Here is a 21,217-nt window from a genome sequence, read left to right on the forward strand (position 1 = left end):
AATGAGATGTATGAAAAAAATAAATTTCCCGATGGTTATGCTGCGAGCTTGAAAGGAGCTATGAATTTGAAAACGAGAAAACTAACTGGGTTAAAGAGCCATGACTTCCATATATTAATGGAGAGGATTATCCCTGTCATGTTTTGTGGTTACATGCCCGATGCCATATGGCAAGCAATTGCTGAGCTAAGAGTTCTACAGGCAGATCTGTGCTAAAGAAATAAGTAAAAATATGATGGAGAAGTTGGAGAAAGAAATATCAGTGTTGCTATGCAAGCTAGAAAAAGTATTCCCACCTGGATTCTTCAATCCGATGGGGCATCTACTTATTCACTTTCCATATGAGGCAAAGGTTGGTGGACCTGTACAATATAGGTGGATGTATCACATTGAACGTGCACTCAAAAACCTGCGAGCCATGGTTCAAAATAAGGCTAGAGTAGAAGCATGCATCGCTGGAGCTGTTTTGCTAAAGGAGGTTTCATACTTCACAAGTGTGTATTTCGTAGATGAACAAAATGTCTATGCTGCTATGATGCGATACAATGTCAATGAGGAACCTCCTGTCAGTGACCTTAAAATTTTCCAACGGAGAGGCACAAGTACTAGTAAGGGCACGTTCTACCACCTTAGCATGGATGAAAGAATGCCTGCATTGCTATACATGTACTCGAATATGGAAGAGATGGCGCCATATTTCATGTAAGTCTTTATTTTGCCCCATAATTTATTTGCCATGGAGCCATATTTAATTACTTATTTGTTGTACAGTAAGTTCGACGAGGAAAATTGGACTTATTCCCATCAGCCTACAAGCAAACAACTAGATACGATGCGATGGCATGGGAGGCAAGGAAGACCTAATTTTGTTGACTGGTTTCGGGAGCATGTAAACTCTTTATATTCCTTACTTTGATGTCATTTAGCCTTTTATAAGAGGTAGTCATTTTAGCTCTATATTATTTGCAGTGCACAAAGATTCCTAACATACACGAGGACTTGAGACAACTATCTTATGGGACGGTGACTTGCAGAACCTTTGGTCGATACGATGTGAATGGCTTCCGTTTTCGTTCAGATCAATTTGAAATGCCTCGTCCTCGTGCAACCACACATAACACTGGAGTTGTGACTAGGGCATTCGATGCACTCCGAAGAGAAACTAATTATTATGGCATCATTCAAAACATCCTAGAGTTTATTTTTGTAGGGAACAAAACTTTGAAAGTAGTATTCTTTCTATGTGATTGGTTTGACAACAATAATGGGATTAGACAAAGTCAATATGGCATAACTGAAGTAAAGCACAAGGAACGACTTCGAGGCCATGATAATTTTATCCTTGCACACCAGTGCGAGCAAGTCTACTATATGTCGTACCCAAATCCGAAGTTTAAAGCATGGTGAGTAGTTCACAAGGTGAACCCTAGGGAACGTTTACATACTCCTTGCACTGTTGGTTATCAATTCGAAGACGAACAGGTCGATGAGGTTTATCAAGAAGAAGAATTGCCAGCCACTTTTATTGTCGATGAGGGTGTTGCACTCAACTCACTAGTCGGAGACTGTAACAATATCACTGTTGATGAGTGTGTTGCACTGAAACGAAAACGAAATCCAAGGAACAAAAAACCACATTGCGAGCTTTGGATCGAAGAAGACTCCTTGATCATGATTCCGATGAATTTTGATGTGTAATGCATATTTTAACTTTATGTGATGTATTATTTGTTTTTTATTAATTATATTTAATTTTGTGGAGTTAATACATTTAATGTTTTTCTATTGAACAGGATGAGTGGTTGGAAAACAAAGCACACTGTGAGGGGGTTTCTTAATGCGGCTAGCAGGATAGTCCCTAGTGCACGTTCCCTTTGCAAGGGAGTTCTTCTAGCCAGAGCAGACAGGAGGCGTTGTTGAGACACACCCGGCCAAAACTGCGTGATGACCTATCGCTCTACAAAGGAGTACCGATTTAAATGTTTATGTAATTGATCTTATTTGTCATTCACTTATATATAAATGTGTCTTACATGTCTCTATTTCATGTCCATGGGAAGAGGAGGACGAGGAGGAGGAGGTGCAACACCATGAGGAAGAGGTTGCAGCCATAGATGTCGGGGTGCAGGGCCATGAGGAGGAGGAGGTCGCAGACATAGATGATGAGGCAAATGATGATACCATTGAGGCTCCTGCCTTTCGACAGAGGGGCACTCGGAAGGGCCACTTTATCCTACCCCCGTCAGCGCTTGCACAATCAGAAGGTCGGGTACTGATCATCCCGGTACTCACGTTTGGGCATTTTTGTTCTTACTTATTTGCTTATTTTACTGTACATTATATATATGACATGACTTCCTTGTTTTTTTTCATGCAGCCAATGGGATGACACGTCTTTCGATGGGCATGGTCACCATAGACAGATTAATCAAGTTTTAGGTAACCTCTGTCGTCTATATAATCCAGGAATTGTGACTGACTCGAAAGGTGTAGTGGTTCCTTGCACTAGCTGGTCGCACTTCGCACTAGCTCCACATGCTACATATGGAAAAGCTTAGGGCGCCGTCAAGCGCGACTTTTGGGTAAGAGTATTGTTTGAAACTAACATTTTATGATTTGTTTCATACTAACTTTATTTTCGATGTTGGATAGAGACGCTATCGTGTGGAACCTAAGGCTCAGGAGCATGCAGACCGAGTATTAGAGAAAAATGCGAAGAAGGTGTGCAAGTATGCATTTTCCAATGCTCGTCTACAGGTTGTGAACGCGTACATGAAGCGCCGAGGGCATTCTATCAACAACTTTTGACAATATTCGGATGTCTACTTGACTGTGGACCAGTACATGGAGGTAAAAATCTAATTTAGCAGCTCATTCTGGTGTTAATGTAATTTTGTGCTAACGCTTAGATGCAGGTAACTCTTCCATGGATGGAACACCGGTCACAGGCTTACAAGGCTTTGTGTGAGGTATGGGCTTCGCCAGAGTGGATTGAGAAGTCAAACAGGAATCAACATAGGCAGCACCATCAGTAGGACGGGGACATTGATGAGGTCGTAGTCAACCATACCTATGGGGCTGATGAACACATTAGGTTGGCGAAGCGAATGGTGAGTATGTAGTATTCTATTTTACTCAAAAATGGAATCGGTTTAAACTGATATATTTGCAGGAGGCTCAAACTGGAGTTGTCCTAAGCCTAATCGATGTTTATAGGCGAGGGCATAGAGCGAAAAACAATGAAATCTCCGATGAGCTATGTAGTCAAGCGACAGTTGAGTGTATGGTTAGTTGTTGTTAGTATTAATGTTTTCTTGCCATATAGCTATACATTACATGTGTGCTGAACCTTCGTATGGAGAAGACTATAATTTGCGATGAGCACTTACCATCGACGCTGAAGTTGTGCATTATACTGGAGGAAAGACCCATGGACGGTATTAACTTGTGAATTTTTTTCAATAATATTGAAACTATGACCGAATAGCTAATTTTCTTGTTTTTCAAGATATTCTATGTTTACCGGTGTGATCGATTCAACGAAGTTGCGGTCTCGTGGTGGCTCTTCGTCACAGGGGGTTGTGGTAGCAGCCGTAGTCGGCGCTCGAGCACGGAGGACGCTATGAGGGAGAAGCAAGAAAGGTTTTGTGAAGAGCTGCGACAACAACAAATGACATTCCTCCAACAACAATCAGAGTACATGGCTGCTTACAACGCACAAGCGCAACAAGCAATGAATGTGAGTGTCTTATTTATTCTCAACACGGTCGTATATTTGTCCTATAACTAACATATTGTATTTGCAACAGTCTTGGTTTCCAGAGCAGGCACAGCAGCAACCATTCGTTTTCCCTCAATTTCAGCCGTCGATGCCTCAATGGGGATTACATGCTCCGCCACCTCCACCTCATGTGCTTCAATTTAGTTTAGACTTGTGGTTTATATTAACCTTTCAAATCTTGACTAAACTTGATTTTGTAGGGATCTGGGGTTATGTGCCATAACACGCCACCACCGGTGATACCAGCACCAGGAGGAGCTTATGCAGGGGAGGGAGCTACTACAGGAGAGGGTAGTTTGACAAACAATCCGTTTGAATAGTGGTCATGTAAATAATATAGTTATTAATGTCTTTTTTTCTTTAGAATCCAAACCAGTTAAATGACTTCGTTAACGACTTGTTCGCTTCTGGAGGTAGTGGTCACAACTCAAATGACCCCGATATATGATGATTTGAGTATTGTAGTGAATTGTGAGTTTGTGTTATGTTGTAATGGACTATGTGATGTATTTGTGAACAATTGTGAATTGTGGACTCTAGTGGTATTTTGGTGAACTCTGATGTACTTGTGAAGAATTGTGATATTTTGTGTTAAATGTGTGTAATTCTGGAATTATTGTTTCTGTCATATTATTGTGATTATATTGTTGTTGAAATTGTTGTTTTTTTGCATTTCTTTTATATTTTATTCTTTGAAATTGTTTATTTTCGGCGGCTAAATGGAGGCCCCCAAAAATAACCCTGGGAAAATTTCGGCGACCTTTATTTTCGGCGGCTTGTGAGCCGACGGCCGAAAATAGCTTATTTTCGGCGGTCGAACTCTGACCGCCGAAAATTAACATTTATTTTCGGCTAATTTTTTTGGTGGCCAGAAGTCGCCGAAAATAGGCCTAAAGCTGTCGAAAATGGCTTATTTGTTGCGGCAAAGGGCCTATTTTCGGTGGCCCTGCTATAGTGTGAATGTGAAAATGCAGACGCCACCATACGCTGCATTTGGTGTTCGACAACAATGTCATTATAGAGTGTTTAGTTTGAGAAATAAGCTAGTCTATTATCTTCTCACTCCTCACTTTTTTGTTTTGGTTTGTGCAATAGAATGGGTTGATCCATCACCACCTCATTTCTCATATTTAGTTAGTATTAACATAAGAAATGTGATCATCCCACCAAATTTGAGAAATTAACTCATGATGCACCAACTCATCTTGAATGGAGTGATTTCTCAAACCAAACATCCTTTTAGTGTTCCCTTGTTGTGGGGGACAGATATCCCCCGGGTCCACTGAAAGGATAAAAGACCTCACGAAAGGCCCAAGGGCCCAATAAATCGTAAGGTCATCCCTTCATGGGCCTAGAGAAGAACGACCAGTGAAGCAGATCGACATAAGGCCGGATCGGTGCGGGCCCGGATGGCCCAACAACATTGAGCAAGCAACCACAACAGAGACCCGACTTTCCCGCACTGGAGCCCCGTACAACGGAACCGGGCGAGGATAAGTCGGCAGAACTATAGGAGGATAGACTCAATCAGTTCACTATCTCTTAGGTGCGCATTGTTATCACATCTGCATGTATTGCCTCACGGTCGAATATATAAGGCCTAGGGGGCACCCCTTCAGAACGATCGATCTCACTACTCACCCATCCACCCCAACTCTCTATTCTCTAGCATTAGAGAGCTTCCCTTGTAATCCTCCACGTAAAACATTCTCACCAGGACGTAGGGTGTTACGCATCTCCATGCGGCCCGAACCTGTAAACACTGTCCATTGTTCCTCGTGCATCCGGCACGAACCATTTAGCTACAGTCGGCGACACCGTCCTACTCCTAAAAACACCTTGAGGGGCAACCCCGGGTGTGCGGTCGGACCCAAAACACCGACAGCTGGCGCGCCAGGTAGGGGGTGTGTCGCCGATCTAAGCTAGCTCAATGGTCGTCACCTTCCACCGCAAGATCACCCTCTGCCCCGGGTCTGTGTTCTGCTTTGGAACTATCTCATCCGTAGCAGATGTAGAAGGAACTCTACATCGCATCGTAGATCCGCCAAGGAAGAAGTCTCCTCCAACAAACTCCGAGAATATCAGAGTAAGAAAGGAAAAAGCGCAACCTCCAGCGCTCCGAAAAAAGATCGCCTTCAACAAGCCAGGGGCCGAGGGCCCGCTGACCCGGAGAACTCCACTGTCTACTTCCCCAACGAAAGAATGGACACAAATCGCAAGGAAGAAACAAACAAACAAAACCGGAAGGAAGCAAGCTGTTCTTTCCGTACCTCTGTCCTTAGAGGAGAGCGGAAAGAAGATCGCCACGACAGCCGCACCATTCTACCCCGACGTTCTTTTCATCGGGAGAGTGGAGTCGCCCCCCGTCTCCGACGATGAGCCGACCGCGCCCGGAGAAGAACCACCTCAGCGGGAATCCCGTCGACGGAGGAACCGGCACTGAAATATCCGGCGACATCACGAGGCCGGAGAGCGGGATCCAGACCAGCCTGTCTCGCGAGACGAGGTCTCAGAGATAGGAGAAACTTCGGAGGAACGTGTCTTCAGAGAACGAAGGAACTCCCGACGGCGTGATCGCCGACGAGCTCAGGAACAAGCCGAGCAGGAGGCAAGGCAACGTCGGGAAAATCCACTCTTCGGGCGCAACCTGAATCCTGACTTCGCCCGAGCCATGAACACACCAAGTGAAGTTGGAGGGGTACTAGCTCGGATAGCTGATGGACTCCCTCGGACTCCCGACGCCGAGGGCTATCGACGACTGTTCACCCAGGCAGCCAACCATCTTCTACCTCTCGCTCACCCGCCAAACGATCTACGACACGCCATCAACAGTCACCGGGACGCGCGAAGCTCCATCAATGCTTCGCGTGAATGACGACATGAGAACGAGATCCGCCGCCGGGAGGAGTATGACAGGGATCATGGCGTCCCAGCTCGGAGTCAGGCCACCAGAACTGAGTCGGCAACGGCCTCGACTGGAGGTACTATCCGGGGACGGTCGAGGAACCACAACAACTACTCCCCTCCCCGGGACAGACATCATCCCTGACGACAAGAAGACACGTGTGGAGTGTCTACCCTTACTCCACGCCTTAGGGCCATTCAATGGCCCCCTAACTTCAAGGTATCCAACGTCGACAAATATGAACCTAAGCAGGATCCAGGAGGCTAGCTAGCCGTCTACACCACCACTGCTCGAGCTGCCGGGGCGTCCGAGGACGTGATGACCGCATACTTACCCATTGTCCTCGGGCAAGACGCGCTACAATGGCTACGACATCTACCCCGACACTGCATCGACGACTGGAGCGACTTCAGTCGACGCTTCACCGCCAACTTTCAGTCCCTCTCCGACAAACCAGCGCAACCATGGGACCTCACATCCATCAAGCGCCGGGGGGACGAAACTCTCCGGTCGTACCTCAAAAGGTTCCAGACCATGAGAAATCGTATCCCCGAGGTCACGGAGGCGGCCGTGATCGAGGACTTCTACAGAGGATCCAATGACTCGGCCTTCGTCCGAGCCATATTGCAGAAGGCGCCGACTACCTCCGAGCAGCTATTCCGGGAAGCTGACCTCTACGTCACCGCCGACGAGCGAGCTCAGGACCTCATCGGAGGAGTGAAGCCCGCACCGGCAGCGCCACGACGCGACGCGAACCAGCAACCCGACAAACGCTGGGAGAAGAGGCCTCGCGAAGAAGTGCACGCCGCCGGACCACCTGCCTCTCGCGCCCGGGGAGGACCTCGCGGAGGCGAACGCACGTTGGACGACATCCTCGACGCCCAATGCCTGTACCACAAAGACATGTGCCACACCCTTCAGAACTGCAGGGACTTCAAGCACTCCGTCGGACACGACCGGCCCTTCCAACCTCTACCTCCTCCTCCGCCGCGGGGAGGACCAGGAGAACCGCGACAACCCCAGCAGTAGGAGGAGGGAGGAGGTGGAGCCTTCCCGCGCGTTGACGGGGAGGTCAACGTCGTCTTCGGCGGACACGGATCGCAGGAGAACAGAAGACAACAAAAGCTCAACGATCGCCAGATATTGGTGGCGACCACCGGTCCTCCCGCTCTGTATCGATGGTCGGAGCACCCGATCACCTTCACTCGGGCAGATCAATGGCTCAACTTTGACCACCCAGGCAAATATCCGCTCCTCGTCGATCCGGTGATCCGAGAGAGCAGGGTGAAGAAGGTGTTAGTGGACGGGGGGAGCAGCATCAACGTCACCTTCCCCCGGACACTCCAAGGCTTGGGAGTTCACCTCAAAGAGCTCCACGAGTCAGACACTCCTTTCTTCGGCATCGTGCCAACCGAAGGGGAATACCCGCTGGGCCACATCTACATGCCCATCACCTTCGGAACTCCGGAGAACTACAAAACCGAGTTCCTGAGGTTCGAAGTGGCGAACTTCGACTGCGGATACAACGCCATCATCGGGAGGCCGGGATTGGCAAAATTCATGGCCATTCCGCATTACACGTACATGATATTGAAGATGCCAGGACCTCAAGGAATCATAACTGTGCGCGCTGACTTCCAAGGCGCCGCAGAGTGTTTCCGAGTGGCCATCCAGGCGGCCCTCACCACCAAACCGTCGGCGACTTCTTCAACGCAGGCAAACTCTAAGCCTGAGGAAGACCTTGCAGCACCGGCAAATGAAGCCCAAGCCACGACCTCTATGCGGCCGACTGAAGAAACTAAAAGGATCAACCTTGGGTTCGCTGATGAGCGCAAGACTGCCATCATCAGCTCTAGCCTGGACGATAAATAGGAAGGCGCGCTCGTCCAGTTTCTGCAAGATAACCGAGACGTATTCGCATGGCAACCTGCGAATATGCCGGGAGTCCCGAGAGAACTGGCCGAGCACAAACTAAAGGTCTATCCCCAGGCGAGGCCGATCCGGCAAAAACTACGTCGCTTCACGCCCGACAAGAGAGAGGCCATTCGCGCTGAGCTGGCTCGCTTGGTCGCGGCTGGGTTTATTAGAGAGGTGTTACATCCCGAGTGGTTAGTCAACCCTGTTCTTGTACTCAAAAAGAATAAAGTGGATTGGCGCATGTGCGTCGACTATACGGATCTCAACAAACACTGTCCAAAGGATCCCTTCGGGCTTCCCAGGATAGATCAGGTGGTAGATTCCACCGCTAGATGTTCTGCGCTGTCTTTCCTGGATTGCTACTCCGGATATCATCAGATTAGCTTGGCAAAGGAAGACGAGGAAAAACAGTGTTCATCACTCCGTTCGGTGCTTTCTGCTATACCTCCATGCCGTTTGGCCTCAAAAACGCTGGAGCAACTTATCAGAGAGCCATTCAAACATGCTTAGCCGATCACTGGGGCAGGCATGTGGAAGCCTATGTAGATGATGTGGTAATCAAAACGGAGAACTCGGAAAACTTCATCGAAGACTTACAGCTGGTTTTCAACAGTCCACGACGATATCGATGGAAGCTTAATCCCGAAAAATTTGTCTTTGGGGTACCAGCAGGAAAGCTACTCGGATTTATTGTCAACCACCGGGGAATTGAAGCTAATCCGGATAAGATTGAAGCCATCATGAAAATGGAGGCACCACGATCACAAAAGAAAGTTCAGAGACTTACCGGATGTATGGTAGCCCTGAGCAGATTCATATCCAGGCTGAGAGAAAAAGGTTTACCATTTTACAAGCTACTCAAGAAAGTGGATAAGTTTCAGTGGACTTTTGAAGCACAGGAAGCCCTAGATGCACTAAAAAAATTCTTGACGACACCACCAGTGCTGAAGCCGCCACAGCGGGCCACGTCAACTCAACCAGCCGAAGATTTGTTGTTGTATATCTCTTGCACGACTCACGTGGTAAGCACCGCGTTGGTAGTCGAGCGAGCCGAAGAAGGACATGCCTACCCAGTGCAACATCCTGTTTATTTCATCAGTGAAGTTTTGGGTCCCTCAAAGAAAAAGTATCCTCAAGTTCAGAAGCTATTATATGCAGTACTTCTAACTGCCCGCAAGCTACGTCACTACTTTGACGACCACAAAGTCATAGTAGTCACTGGTTTTCCGATAGGGGATATTCTTCACAACAAGGAAGCCATTGGTCGAATAGCCAAGTGGGCCTGTGAACTGGGATCTCATGACATCGAATTTTGACCTCGTACTGCCATCAAAACTCAAGCATTGGTTGACTTCGTATCAGAAAGGACTGAACAACAAGTACCAGATAACCCAGAAACTGCAGAAGTATGGCAAATGTATTTTGATGGCTCGCTGAAGCTGCAGGGAGCAGGCGCGGGAATTCTCTTTACCGCACCTGGAGGCGAGCACCTCAAATATGCCCTCCAGTTGTTATTTCCAGCCTCCAACAACGCAGCTGAGTATGAAGCTCTGATTCATGGACTGAACATTGCTATATCACTAGGCATCAAGAGACTGATGGTATACGGAGATTCTTTGGTAGTCATAAGCCAGATAAACAAAGAATGGGACTGTTCGAGCGATTCAATGGGAAAGTACTGCACCACCGTCCGGAAACTAGAAGATAAATTCGAAGGTCTGGAATTTCATCATGTAGAAAGAGATCGAAACACGGCAGCTGATGTATTGTCCAAGCTAGGATCCAGTCGAACTCAGGTCCCACCGGGAATCTTCGTACAGGAAATACCGCATCCAAGCATCTCAACGGACCAGGCAGAAGAATGTAATATCGTGAACCAACTAGAGTCAGATTCTGATGACTGGAGAAGGTCGATCATCAAATATATAAAGAATGAAGAGGAACCATATGACAAAAATGCAGCCGAGCGCATCGCTAGACAGTCAGCTCACTACACACTCATTGGGGAGACACTATACAGAAGGGGTGCATCAGGCGTCCTCATGAAATGCATTCTCTCATCTACTGGGAAGCGACTTCTAGATGAGGTCCATGCTGGACAATGTGGAATACACGCAGCATCCAGGACACTAGTCGGGAAGGTCTTCAGGTCGGGATTCTATTGGCCGACGGTGAAAACTGATGCAACCGAGTTAGTTCAGAGGTGCGAAGCTTGCCAGTACTTGTCAAAGCAACAACATCTACCAGCACAGCAACTGCAGACCATACCAGTAACTTGGCCATTCGCATGCTGGGGACTGGATATGATTGGACCTTTCAAGAAAGCTCAAGGAGGATACACTCATGTACTGGTAGCAATTGACAAATTCACTAAATGGATAGAGTTCAAACCCATTGCTTCTTTAACCTCAGCTAAGGTCGTGGAATTCATACAAGACATAATATTCAGATTCGGAATACCGAACAGTATCATAACTGACCTGGGATCCAACTTCACAAGTTCAGAGTTCTTCGATTTCTGCGACCAAAGAACATTCAGATCAAGTACGCTTCGGTGGCACACCCAAGAGCCAACGGGCAGGATGAACGAGCTAAAGGGATGATATTAGAGGCACTCAGGAAAAAGGTCTTCGATAAAAATGAAAAGTTCGCAGGAAAATGGATAAGTGAGTTGCCCTACGTCGTTTGGAGCCTAAGAACTCAACCTAGTCGAGCTCTGCACGGAAACACTCCTTTCTTCATGGTCTATGGGTCAGAGGCAGTGTTACCCGCTGATCTCAAGTTTGGGGCGCCAAGGTTGGTTTTTGAAAGCATAGCAGAAGCCGAAGCTACTAGGCTGGAGGATATTGATGTACTCGAAGAAGAACGGTTGAACGCAGTAATTCAATCAGCGCGATACCAGCAAACTCTGAGACGCTATCACGACAAGGCCATGCGACGACGATCCTTTGCAGTGGGAGATCTCGTCCTCCGCCGAATTCTAGCGGGGGAGGGACGGCACAAATTGTCACCCCTATGGGAAGGACCATTCATAGTAGCAGAAGTCACTCGGCCGGGATCATATCGTCTCACTCAAATGGACGGCACAGAAATTAGGAACTCCTGGAATATAGAACACCTCAAGAAGTTTTATCCCTAGCTGTATTTCAAAAGCTATCGGGACGACAATGTACTCTGTAAAATGGGAGATATGTCATCAATAAAAAAGGCTTCAAGAATACTCAGTTTGTTCATGATTGACCTGCATTCTTACTTAACTTGGGGTGACCACTATGCCCTGCTAATGGAGCAATTGGCTTAAGTCGGCAACGACTTAAGACGGTGCAACATGCTCGCGCTTACTTAACTCGGGGTGACCACTATGCCCTGCTAACGGAGCAATCGGCTTAAGTCGGCAACGACTTAAGACGGTGCAGCATGCTCGCGCTTACTTAACTTGGGGTGACCACTATGCCCTGCTAACGGAGCAATCGGCTTAAGTCGGCAACGACTTAAGACGGTGCAACATGCTCGCGCTTACTTAACTCGGGGTGACCACTATGCCCTGCTAACGGAGCAATCGGCTTAAGTCGGCAACGACTTAAGACGGTGCAACATGCTCGCGCTTACTTAACTTGGGGTGACCACTATGCCCTGCTAACGGAGCAATCGGCTTAAGTCGGCAACGACTTAAGACGGTGCAACATGCTCGCGCTTACTTAACTCGGGGTGACCACTATGCCCTGCTAACGGAGCAATCGGCTTAAGTCGGCAACGACTTAAGACGGTGCAACAAGCTCGCGCTTACTTAACTCGGGGTGACCACTATGCCCTGCTAACGGAGCAATTGGCTTAAGTCGGCAACGACTTAAGACAGTGCAACATGCTCGCGCTTACTTAACTCGGGGTGATCACTATGCCTGTTAACGGAGCAATCGGCTTAAGTCGGCAACGACTTAAGACGGTGCAACATGCTCGCGCTTACTTAACTTGGGACTACTACTATGCCCTACTAACAAAAGCAACTGATTTAAGTCAGCAACGAATTAAGGCGATTTCACATGCTTACGATTACTCATATAGGGGTGACCTCTATATCCCGTAAATAAGTTTCAAAATCATCACACAGCATTTTACTCCTGCAAATTTATGTACTGTTGAATTCTAAAACAATAGGAGAGTAACAGTAGCATTCAAATGCCGAACTGGTGTCCTCTAACAAATATACGATCATGATAACCGCGTGCTCAAAGCACGCAATATTTCTCTATTTTGCAACATCTTTCTCAGGAGCAACCGACGAAGAAGGGCGACTTGAGGAATCAGGAGCAGTGTTCACATCAGCCCTTATATCGTCGGGAACAACCATGCCGGGTCTCCTCATCAAGATCCGCCCCGCGCGAATGCCTTTATCCATGGCTCTGTCGCGCTGGACCCTTAGAGTAATGGAAGTTTCTTCAGCAACTTTGACAACCAACTGAGCGGTCTCTAGCTCCTGGGCGATGGACTTCTTGGAAGCATGCAGTTCTTTGATAGCAGCATCCTTAGCCGATATCAACTGCCTGAGACGGATCACATCATCCGTGGATTCCTGCAGCTTACAGCGATGATTGTCTAACTCCTCCATGGTGAAACGATGACTCCTCTCCAGGATGGTCAACGAGTTGCTAGAATCACGATATAGTCTGTCAAGATTGTCGCGAGAAGCAACAAGGGCACATTTTTCTTCCTGCAAACAAGAATCAGCTCCTTCAAACATCAAGCAAGCAATAAGAACACAGCAATACAAGGCACAGTTTCATAAGTCACCTTTTCAGAATCAAGCTGAGCGCGAAGAGTAGGGTTCAGCGTGTTAGCGTCATTCAGAGCAGCAGAGACCTGGGCCAGCTCAGTCTGGCTTTGAGAATACTTTTCCTCAAAATCAGAACACCGTTGGACCAGTTCAGCCTGACCTTGAGAATGTTTTTCTTCAAGAACAGAAATCTGCCGAGCTATATCTAGCGAGAAACAATCAAGCAAAAAGGGTCAAAGTGTGAAGCAGTTCAATAAGGTAGACGAAGGGAAGCAAAAGAGCACTAACCAGCATTCGTCGCCTCTAAGTCAGAGACACACTGTTGAAGCAACACCGGATTCCAACGTGCCAGAGACGAAGCTCCTTCTGGAACAGAAGCACCTTGCAACCTCAGCTGACTAGTCATCCCGTCCACCAATGCCTGATATTGAGAACAGATAAGTGTAATGACAGCAGTTCATACGGTGTAAAAGTCAGGCTAGAATATATCACAGTACCTGGAGGTTGGAGAACAATGAAGGGACTCCCAAATCGTGAGAGATCAATTGATGGCTTGGCATAGGGTCACCACCCGAAGCAGCTCGCAATGAACCAGCAGGAACCAATTCAGTGTCATCAGCAGAGCCCAAGACTTGGTCGGCAGGAACGCTAGCCTCTAAAGTGACTCCCTGACCCAAAGCTTGGGCTACCACCATGCAACCAGAGTGTGGAGGAGATCCTGCGTGAACATCCATGGAAGTACAAGAGGGAGACCCCGCTCGGACACCCTCGGGGGCTGGGTCATAGTTTGCGCTACCCACTTGAGCCGGATCATCTCCGGCAATACCCTCGGGGGCTGGGCCACGGCTTGCGCTTCCCACCCGAGCCGAATCATCCCCGGCAACACCCTCGGGGGCTGGGTAAGTGTCAACACCATCCTTGAGGACCAAGTTCTATGCAGTAGCCGCCTCTAAGGCTGAAGGTCCCTCAGTTACTTCCATGGGAACAAGACGATCCAAGTCAGTTTCCTGACCCTCAAGACCGCGCTCCAAGGTCGATGAGGCACGGGACGCTGCCCGGGATGACCCCAACCCGGCGTCGAGCACATCAGCACAAACATCCGTCGCACCACCATCCGCTGGCTCTGATAACAGATCCTCTGGAACCATATCTTCAAGAGTCTGATCAAAGTTCGCTAGGGACAATTCTTGTAGACCAATGAGGGCAGACAGAGCAGGAGAAGGAACTCCACTACTTTCCCCACTAGCGACATATTGCCGACTGTTCTTCCGAGTCAAAGGGACCTCATCTTCTTCCTCCCCGTCATTTTCATCAGCAACACAGACAACACCCCCATTGGGATCAGCGGCAGATGGAGCACACCCATCGGGATCAGCGACAGATGGATCACACCCATTGGGGTCAGCATCAGTAAATTCAGGCACAGGCACTTCCTCAGCAGCAGGAACCGAAGGACCAACATCCCGATCCAAACTAAACACTCGCCGAAGACGTCTCTTTTTCTTTTTCTGGTCACCAGCAGGAGAATCAAGTTGATTGGCTCGGCAAGGGTGTTTCGGGCGAACACTGACAGGTCTCTGAATATCCGAGGTTGTACCAGCTTCCGGGAGAGGCGCCACCACCAATGTCCCAGCAGGAGCAGCATCAGAAGAGTCCTCGGCCAACATATCAAGCATAGCACTTATCTCTGCATCACTAGGATCCAAAGGCACCTCAAAGTGGACCTGCCGTTCATCATCAAGAATTTCTCCGAGCGAAGCAACCAAAGCGCTAACTTCTTCGGCAGAGGGTCGCACTCTAAGGCCCAAACCGCCATCAGCGACAGGTGGATTCGACACAAAATGAGTGAAGGTCTTGGAAGGAGGCAGGTTCCAGGCCGAGTATGCCACAGAGGCGCCAACATTTGATACCTTGCCTCTAAGAATCATTTCAAGCCGGTTCACTAAGTCTACAGCAGGAATTCTTCTGTTGGTGACCCGGGTTGAGTCAGCTAGACCTCGGTACAGATAGGCCGGGCATGCCCTGTCCTTCAACGGTTGAATGTTCTTGAAGACAAAATCAGCAACCACAGCCTCTGCAGTCAGACCCCTCTCCTTCAGCAGTCCAACTTCAGCCAGCAAAGCCCCTGCCTCAGCCACCTCCTGGTCCGTGGGGGACTCGGTCCAACTCGGAGTACGAACATCCGGCTGTCTCCCTGACCGTGGGGGGAGAAAATTTCCGTGGTTCTCAACAATAAACCACTCCAAGCGCCATCCCTTGATACTATACTTGAGCGGGATTTCAAGATAGTCAGTCTTCCTCCCACGGCGCATCTCCAAACTCGCACCCCCCACCAGCTGATGCTGCCCCCCGGCCATCCCAGGGCAACAATGATACAAGTACTTCCACAGTCCAAAATGTAGCAGGACGCCAAGAAAAGCTTCGCATAAATGAACGTAAATGGAAATTTGCAGAATGGAATTGGGATTCAGATGGGTCAAATTAAGGCGATAGAAATCAAGGAGACCGCGAAAAAAGGGAGAAATAGGAAGAGCGAGACCGCGGAGAAGAAAAGGAACATAAATCACGGATTCGTGGGTATCCTCTGTTGGAACAGTGACCCCGTGGCAAATCCGCCAAGAACAGAGCTCCTTCGGAGGAAGGACCCCGATGGACACGAGATGGAGAAGGTCAGGCTCAGAAACAACAGACATATGGTTACCTGCGAAAGGCAACTGGCTGTTGGGGTCGATAGGGGGAATCACCGCAGCGGATGAACTCGAGGCCTTTCGCTTGGGCGCCATCTCAACTCCACCGGCAAACAGAGCGGGAGCCGAATTGCAAAAGGACAGAGAGGATCTTGAGGCAGGAAAGCAAGAACTAGGGCACGGAAAGCAGAGGCGGCTGAAAGCGCAGTACATATGGGATCTTCCCGGGTCAGATACCGTCTCCAAAAAGCGCCCAGTCATCACCCGGCGGTTACTTCTAAAACACCGGCGTGCCATGTCATCACCCGGCGGTTACTTCTAAAACACCGGTGTGTCATGTCATCACCCGACGGTTACTTCTAAAGCACCGGTGTGCCACATCATCACTCGGCTATTATCTACAAAGTGGCCGACGCAGCCCGTTCTAACTCCGCTGTTATTTCTAAAACGCCGACGTTACCATCATTCACTCGGCAGTTATCTCTAAAACGCCGAAGTCGTCTTCAGTCACTCGGCAGTTATCTCTAAAACGCCGACGTCGTCCTCAGTCAGTCGGTAGTTATCTCTAAAACGCCGACGTCGTCCTCAGTCACTCGGCAGTTATCTCTAAAATACCGACGTCGTCATAAGTCACTCGGTTGTTACCTCTAAAAGTGCCGACATGGTCATCAGTCATTCCAACGCTGATGTGGCTTCGTCATCATTTGGACGCTACTTCAGAAGCGTAAATGTTGACAATAATAACTCGGCCATCACCCCTAAAAGCGACGATATGATGCCCGAGTTACTCAGCCAGAGGAATCGACTTCACAGATAAGGCAAACGGAGGAATGATTCGAGAACTCCAAGTTACAACACAAGCATAACGGATAGAGAACATCACGGACAATAAATATCGCGACAGAAATCAACTGACTATGAAGCAAAATAATCAAGACAGGAGGAGACGAAATCATTCTTCATTAAGGGAAGTTACAGAACTTACAAATCAACTCGTTATGAGTTGATACTTCCCTACTGCTGCTGCTGCTACTACTACTACTACTACTACTACGCTACACTCTACTACTCTACACTACTAAACTACTAGTATATTATTTCATTATACTACTTCTAACCTATACTAACATCTAAAGACCAGTGGCATCTAGCCACTGGCCTTGTTGCTGCCCTTGCTGCTGCCGCCACCGTTGTTGTCCCTGCTGCTGCCGCCCTTGCTGCCGCCGTTGCCGCCCCTGCTGCCGCCGTCATCGCCATCGTCGTCGTCGTCACCATTGCCTCTGTCGTCGTCGTCATCTCCGCCATCGCCGCCACCGCCCTCCTCGGACGAGTCCGAAGAACCCTCCTCGCCTGAGGAGTACTCCGACTCATCCGAGCCCTCGAGCCCGGAGCACTCGACGGCCCGGATATAAGTCCAGACCTCCGCGGCAATCCCCTGGGAGTCGTCTGAATCGTCAGACGACGCCGGGGGAGAGACGGGAGCCGGAGACCCCTCGGACTCGGAGGAGAACTCCTCCTCCGAGTATTCCGAGTCGCCGAAGTCCTCCGATGGAGGAGTCGGCTCGCGCTTGCGTTTGTTACTCTTGCCCATGGTAGAAATGAAGGGAGAAGAAGAAAGCAAGCAGCAGAGAACAGCAAGAGATGTGAAAAAACCGGAGAGACAAAGGCACTATTTATAGAAGAAGAAGGCAACCGCTCACCTCCTACCACGGTCACTGAACAGTCGCAAAATATTCAATATACGCTTCAACCTATCTGAAGATACGTCAGGCGGCTGACGCCGTTTCACGCAACGCAACACCCATTGGGACTCCAGTCAACTGCGCGGGCGATATGATTACACCCGCCGTCACATCACATTACTACTCAGAAGCAGCCGGCTAAAACACTCAGCGTACCAAGTCGTCCCTTGCCCACACCCATTGGGGGGGACGTCCAGGAATTATCAGTATATTTTTCAAAACTGTCACATCCGTGCAGGGCATGCAATGAATACCTCAAGACAAAAATGAGATATCTGTAAGGATCAAAGGAAAGCCAAATATAGCCGGTGAAGTACAAAATCTGACCGACAGAAGCGACATGAAGACTAGCCAGGGGACGTCCATCGAACGTCCAATCAGTCGCGGATCAAATAAATTGCACCACCTAGCAAGATATGGGTAGATCACGAACTCGGCCTCAAAGACAAAATACATGCTGACCTCTAAAGCATAATATCGATGACATAATGCTGACCTCTAAGGCACTCGGAAAAAAAAGGATGACTCTCAGCAAAAGGACACGAAATGAAGACCTTCGAATGAATTGTTTTCAAAAAAATCCACTCGAAGCTCGGGGGCTACACCCATTGGGTGCACCTCCGGTGCACCCCATGAGTCGCCATTTCAAGTCAAGATAATGCTAACCTCTAAAGCATATGACAAGATTAAAGGCAAGGCTGACCTCCAACAAAGTGCAAGCGGAAAATAAAAATGATTTCTGATGAAGACCTTCGAGTGGATTATTTTCAAAAATCCACTCGAAGCTCGGGGGCTACACCCATTGGGTGCACCTCCGGTGCACCCAATGAAGTTCAGGGTCCAACAATATGAAATGCTGATCTCTAAGGCACGAGTGTGAGACAGAGCACCAGTTTTCGTGTGATCAAAGCAGGAGGAGACAGTAAGAAATCGTGTTTTCCAAACCGCCCGGAAAGCATTTCTTGTTACAAACTGAAAGGGAATTAGGCTTACACCTAGTTCCTAAATAATTTTGGTGGTTGAATTGCCCAACACAAATCTTTGGACTAACTAGTTTGCCCAAGTGTATAGATTATACAGGTGTAAAAGGTTCACACTCAGCCAATAAAAAGACCAAGTTTGGATTCAATAAAGGAGCAAAGGGGCAACCGAGGGCACCCTTGGTCTGGCGCACCGGACTGTCCGGTGTGCCACCGGACAGTGAACAGTACCTGTCCGGTGCACCAGGGGACTCAGACTCCAACCCTTCGCCCTCGGGAATTCGTGGAGGCCGGCGCGCTATAATTCACCGGACTGTCCGGTGTGCACCGGACATGTCCGGTGCTCCAAGGAAGCTCGGCCTCCTGAACTCGCCAGCCTCGGGTTCGCGCGGCAGCCACTCCGCTATAATTCACCGGACTGTCCGGTGTGCACCGGACTGTCCGGTGTGCCAGCGGAGCAACGGCTCCCTGCGGCGCCAACGGCTCCCTGCGGTACATTAAATGCGCGCGCAGCGCGCGCAGAAGTCAGAATCGCCCATACCGGTGCACCGGACATCAAACAGTGCATGTCCGGTGTGCACCGGACACCCAGGCGGGCCCACAAGTCAGAAGCTCCAACGGTCAGAATCCAACGGCAACGCTGACGTGGCAGGGGCACCGGACTGTCCGGTGTGCACCGGACTGTCCGGTGCGCCATCGAACAGAAGGCTCCAGCCAACGGTCAAGTTTGGTGGTTGGGGCTATAAATACCCCAACCACCCCACATTCATAGCCATCCAAGTTTTCCACTTCTCAACCACTTACAAGAGCTAGGCATTCAATTCTAGACACATTCAAAGAGATCAAAATCCTCTCCAATTCCACACAAAACCCTAGTGACTAGAGAGAGTGATTTGCCGTGTTCATTTGAGCTCTTGCGCTTGGATCGCATTCTTTCTTTCTCTTTTGCTTTTGTGATCAACACTCAATTGTAACCGAGGCAAGAGGCACCGATTGTGTGGTGGCCCTTGCGGGGAAGTTTTGTTCCCGGTTGATTGAGAAGAAGGAAAGCTCACTCGGTCAGAGGGACCGTTTGAGAGAGGGAAGGGTTGAAAGAGACCCGGCCTTTGTGGCCTCCTCAACGGGGAGTAGGTTTGCAAGAACCGAACCTCGGTAAAACAAATCCGCGTGTCACTCTCCTTATTTGCCTTGCGATTTGTTTTGCGCCCTCTGTTGCGGACTCATTTATTATTACTAACGCTAACCCCGGCTTGTAGTTGTGATTATTTTTGTAAATTTCAGTTTCGCCCTATTCACCCCCCCCTCTAGGCGACTATCAATTGGTATCAGAGCCCGGTGCTTCATTAGAGCTTAACCGCTCGAAGTGATGTCGGGAGATCACGCCAAGAAGGAGATGGAGACCGGCGACGACAAGCCCACTACAAGCCAAGGGAGCACTTCATCTTCATCGGAAGAGTCCCGCACCAAGAGAAGAGAGAAGAAGAAGAAATCCTCCAAGAGGAAGGAGAAAAGATCTTCCTCTTCTCTTCATAAGGAGAAGAAGGAAAAATCTTCTCACAAGCCGCATCGGAGTGGGGACAAGCACAAAAGGATGAGGAAGGTGGTCTTCTACGAGACCGACACTTCATCGACCTCCACCTCCGGCTCCGACGCGGCGTCCGTCACTTCTAAACGCCAAGAGCGTAAGAAGTATAGTAAGATCCCCCTACGCTACCCTCGCATTCCTAAACATACACCTTTACTTTCCGTCCCATTAGGCAAACCACCAACTTTTAATGGTGAAGATTATGCTATGTGGAGTAATTTGATGCGATTTCATCTAACCTCTCTCCACAAAAGATTATGGGATGTTGTTGAGCATGGTGTACAGGTACCATCCGTAGGGGATGAGGACTACGACACGGACGAAGTGGCCCAAATCGAGCACTTCAACTCTCAAGCCACAACCATTCTCCTTGCCTCCTTAAGCAAGGAGGAATACAACAAAGTACAAGGGTTGAAGAACGCCAAGGAGATTTGGGACCTACTCAAGACGGCGCATGAGGGTGATGAACTCACCAAGATCACCAAGCGGGAAACGATCGAGGGGGAGCTCGGTCGCTTCCGTCTTCGCCAAGGGGAGGAGCCACAAGACATGTACAACCGGCTCAAGACCTTGGTGAACCAAGTGCGCAACCTCGGGAGCACAAAATGGGATGACCACGAAGTGGTTAAGGTTATTCTGAGAGCCCTTATTTTCCTTAACCCTACTCAAGTACAATTAATTCGTGGCAATCCTAGATATACACAAATGACCCCCGAGGAAGTCATCGGGAATTTTGTTAGTTTTGAATGCATGATTAAGGGCTCCAAGAAGATCAACGAGCTTGATGAGCCTTCTACATCCGAGGCGCAACCCGTGGCCTTCAAGGCAACGGAGGAGAAGAAGGAGGAG

General features: G+C 48.9%; 2 long non-coding RNA genes across 3 annotated transcripts; both read left to right on the forward strand.

The window, feature by feature from the left end:
- Positions 1 to 1,797: 1,797 nt before the first annotated feature.
- On the forward strand, positions 1,798 to 2,692 carry LOC103650529 (uncharacterized). Its single transcript, XR_002268067.1, has 3 exons — positions 1,798 to 2,264; positions 2,378 to 2,582; positions 2,653 to 2,692. It is a non-coding gene; the product is annotated as an uncharacterized lncRNA (long non-coding RNA).
- Positions 2,693 to 2,821: 129 nt separating this feature from the next.
- On the forward strand, positions 2,822 to 3,841 carry LOC103650528 (uncharacterized). Of its 2 annotated transcripts, none has more exons than XR_564212.2 (3): positions 2,822 to 3,437; positions 3,509 to 3,739; positions 3,810 to 3,841. It is a non-coding gene; the product is annotated as an uncharacterized lncRNA (long non-coding RNA). The 2 variants fall into 2 exon arrangements; XR_002268068.1 differs by having other exon boundaries at positions 2,822 to 3,110; positions 3,173 to 3,739.
- The last annotated feature ends 17,376 nt before the right edge of the window (positions 3,842 to 21,217 follow it).

This window comes from Zea mays, chromosome 3 (assembly GCF_902167145.1).
Source record: "Zea mays cultivar B73 chromosome 3, Zm-B73-REFERENCE-NAM-5.0, whole genome shotgun sequence".
In the NCBI taxonomy this organism is placed as follows: Eukaryota; Viridiplantae; Streptophyta; class Magnoliopsida; order Poales; family Poaceae; genus Zea; species Zea mays.